The sequence below is a fragment of the Chelonoidis abingdonii genome, chromosome 4 (genome assembly GCF_003597395.2).
Source record: "Chelonoidis abingdonii isolate Lonesome George chromosome 4, CheloAbing_2.0, whole genome shotgun sequence".
NCBI classification, from domain to species: domain Eukaryota; kingdom Metazoa; phylum Chordata; order Testudines; family Testudinidae; genus Chelonoidis; species Chelonoidis abingdonii.
In genome coordinates, this window is record NC_133772.1 from 60,669,355 (window position 1) to 60,673,324 (window position 3,970).

At 45.3% G+C, this 3,970-nt stretch overlaps 1 protein-coding gene across 2 annotated transcripts in view; it reads right to left on the minus strand.

Moving 5' to 3' along the window:
• The window catches only part of ARL14EP (ARF like GTPase 14 effector protein), a 13,418-nt gene extending 10,702 nt beyond the window's left edge, over positions 1-2,716 (minus strand). The window contains exons 1-2 of one of the 2 annotated variants that reach the window (XM_032779873.2): positions 2,522-2,716; positions 1,061-1,169 (exon numbers count right to left, since the gene is read on the minus strand). The gene's annotated coding sequence lies outside the window, so the exon portion shown is untranslated. The remainder of the gene's footprint in view (positions 1-1,060; positions 1,170-2,521) is intronic. The other variant, XM_032779872.2, reaches the window with a different exon arrangement.
• Between the last annotated feature and the right edge of the window lie 1,254 nt (positions 2,717-3,970).

Here is a 3,970-nt window from a genome sequence, read left to right on the forward strand (position 1 = left end):
TGGCCATCCTGCAGCAAAAAAACTTCAGGACCAGACTTCAAAGAGAAACTGCTGAGCTTCAGTTCATCTGCAAATTTGACACCATCAGCTCAAGATTGAACAAAGACTGTGAATGACTTGCCAACTACAGAAGCAGTTTCTCCTCTCTTGGTTTTCACACCTCAGCTGCTAGAACAAGGCCTCATCCTCCCTGATTGAACTAACCTCGTTATCTCTAGCTTGCTTGCTAGCATATATATACCTACCCCTGGAAATTTCCACTACATACATCCAACGAGTTGGAAATTCACCCATGAAAGCTCATGCTCCAAAACGTCTGTTAGTCTAAGGTGCCACAGGATTTTCTGCTGCTTTTATAGAATTTTACTGTTTACTTTGAGCAACAGAAAGTGATTTCTTCCCCAGACAGAACTGATCTTTGACCGTGTGCCTTTAAAGCTGTAAGTCTTATGGCTGGTATGTAAATTGTTGACTTTTTGTTTTCAGAACTCATCAGCTGAAAATATAACAACTCAGATACTTGTCAGGGTTTACTTTAGTACATGCTGCACTGATCAATTAAGTATGGTAAGATTTCCAATCTTTTTTGAGCTTTATTTTGCTAATGACTTCACTGGTAAGATTAAATATCCAAAAGAATTGCTAGACAAGTATTCTTATACTTTACAGATTACATTTTAGAGTGAATCAGAACAACCATAAAATCAAATATTTACATAAAATATAAAACATTTAGTTCTATGGCCTTTACCAAAAATCTGCTTTGGGTTAAATTTAACAAATGAATGATTCTGGAAGTGGTGTAAACTGCATATGGGTAGTCTAGATTTGACTATGTGCTGGAGGAAAAAAAAAAAAAAAAGCATTTGTTTTATTCTTCACTATGTGTGTATTCCTGAATGATTCCTGCCCCTGCTACTTTAAAAACAGCACATATTACACAGTCAGTATATAATTAAACAGGTCCCCAATTTTGCAGATGTATTCAAAAGTTGAATATTTGGAAGCTGAACTTGAAATAATAAAGTAGATTAATACTATAGAAGTATTTGCCGTTCACCTGCATCCATTTTCCTTAAAATGAAACTTCCATCCACTTTTCAAATTGCTATTCTTGGCAGGCACCCGCACTAATGGAGGATTCTGCTACCTGAAGCTCCAACTGTGCTCTGCTTTGAGAAAGAACCTTTTAGATGGGACACAATGGTGCATTCAACAAGAATACTATGTGGCATTCTATGTGTATGCTAATGAGTCACATATAAATCAAAGGAATGAGAACTAAACTTATTGTCCTATAAACTTTGTATTCTTGTTGAATGCAAAGTTTACAGGACAATAAGTTTAGTTCTCATTTCTTTGTTTTATGTGTGACTCGTTGGCATACATGTAACCGATGGATTTCCAAACTGGAAAAAAAAAAGTATATACAATTCTTTTTAATCTAGAATAGTGCAAAAATGGAACAGAACAAAATTTCACACAATAATAGCAGAGGTTTTTTCGATTTTTTTTTTTTAAATAGCTTGAATTCACATCTCCAGGATTTCCTAATTGGCACTTACTGCTTGAACAGTGCAAACCAAAACAGATCAAAGTGATGTGTGACAAAAATGTTCAAGGCACAATGAAGCACTTCTGTAAGCCAAGCCAAGAACACTTGAAGGAGTAGTACAGTGGGAAAGCAGGGAACAAGTGCTGAAAACTGAAGCAAAGGTGGCAAGAAATGAAATAAAACTAGACTGATAGGACTGTGTTATGAGGAGAAAATGGGAGAACAGCCAGAAGTTGCAACTTCAGGTTGCTCCATTCCCAACTGGACAGAGATCAGGCACGTCAAATTTGCTGCTTTTTATTTACAGTAGAAGAACATGTTGCTCATATATATCCGAACAGTGGTACTAGTTATAGCCAGCTTTATTAGATGTTTGAAGTTTTATGTGCTTTAGTTTTGAGACAACATCAACCACTACTTTTGACAAATGCTACTTAAGCTGGAGCTTTCAGTTATCTACCTAAACGTACCACAATACCGTACTACCAAAGTCGGCTTTATATTGCATTTGACTCTTATTTAATAACTTAGATACACGGTTGGGGAAAATCAATGATTTTAGAGTAAACCGCATACAGAGACAAAACTTGGAGCAAAGCAAGGTTTATTAGAGACAAAATCACACAAGCACTGCTGGTGACAGAGATGTACATTGTAGGCAATTCCATAATACAAGACCAAGAGATCAAAGTTAATAGCAAGTACATTTAAAAGAAGAGGAAATACATCTATGCGCAGCCTGCGGCAGAACGGAGCGGTGCAGACACTGAGGCCTGGTCTACCCCGGAAACTCAGATCGACCCAGCTACGGAGCTCAGGGCTATGAAGAAATCTCCCTCCCCTCCGAGTGCAGCCACGCCACCTAGCCCGGGTGTAGACGCAGCTAAGGGCAGCCACACTGGGCCCCCGGCTCCGACTCCCCCATCCCGCGAGCCTGCAACCATCCCCTCCCCCGCCGCCCCGTACCTTGCCGTAGGCTTTCTTCCGCCCTTGTGCTGCCACCCCGGAACCCGACTCCCGAGTGCCCCCCACCAGAGCTGCGGTACTAGGGGCCGCCATTAAACCTCGCCACGCACCACAGCGTCCCGAGGCCGCCGGGAAGGCTAGAAAGTCGCTTCCGTTTAGCGCACCACACACCGCCCCCAGAGACAGGCGAGTGGCGACGCCCACGTGACTAAGCTGCTGCGCCTGCGCGTTGCTTGCTTTCGCGGCGAGCCTGGCATGGCGCGAGGGGCTCGGGTAGCAGTCCTCCGACGGGGACTCGGAGCCGATCTTGCCCCGCCCCCATAACCCAGCGTGAGGCGCCCTGCTGGCGAGACCGTTCGGGGGCTCGTGACTGCCCGGCCGCGTGGGGGATGGGCGGCTGCTGGCCCCAGTTCCCAGGTGGAGGCCGGGGCTGCCTCAGCAACCGCCCAGCAGAGCAGAACCGGCGACTTGGAGCAGTTTGGCGAAAGCTGCGGCGCTCGTCTGCCCTCCCGTGGGCTTGTGCCGGCCCGGCCCGCGACCCACGCCCCGCCCGCCCCCAGAGCTCTGCCAGGCCTGCACTAAGGGCGTCGGGGCTCGCCCAGGGTGGCGCAGGAAGCGTGTGGTTGATCAGGGCATTCGAGCCTGGCTGGCAACCCGAAGCTTTCCTCGGGCATCCCGTGCAGCAGTGTGGACCTACAGCCAGCCTGAAACAACAGTGCTGGGAACTGACCTGACCCACTCTTCTTACTTCTCCAGTGTGAAGTGAGAACAAGAGATGTAGAGGTAGCAAATGATAAGGGTGAGGCTCAGGAACCCCAGGGCAGCATCCACCCTGCAGACCAATGCTCTAAGAGCTGGTCGAAAGTTGATATTTCTGTTTTACAGGACTTCCACCCTTCTGAAAAAAAATTGGTTCCAAATCTGAAGAGTCCAACATTTATATAACATTTACCCCAAGCTGTATATGAAAAATAAAAATGAATAAAATATCGAAAATAAACTTGTACAGAGGTACTTTGTATTGAAACAAAAATTCCATTCAATAAGGTCACTCCACAGTGTTTCAAAATGAGCAGCCCCGGGCACAAAGTCATGACCTAATGATAGTGTGATCCTTCGTTGTTGTTACCTCACCCACTTTGTGTCTTTGTTTGTCTCCACAACAAAGTAGAAGTACATTGTCTGTTTCCCAGACTGTTTTAGCCTTATCAAAATGCTTCATTCAGATTCTTCCTCTCCCCCAATGGCAACACTTAGGGTATGGCTACACTTACATTTTTGCAGCGCTGGTAGTTACAGCTGTGGTCGTACAGCTGTGTAGGGCCAGTGCTGCAGTGTGTCCACACTGACAGCGACCAGCGCTGCAGTGTGTCCACATTTGCAGCATTTACAGCGCTGTTGTGAGTGGTGCATTGTGGGCAGCTATCCCTTTACCTCGATTTCAGTAAG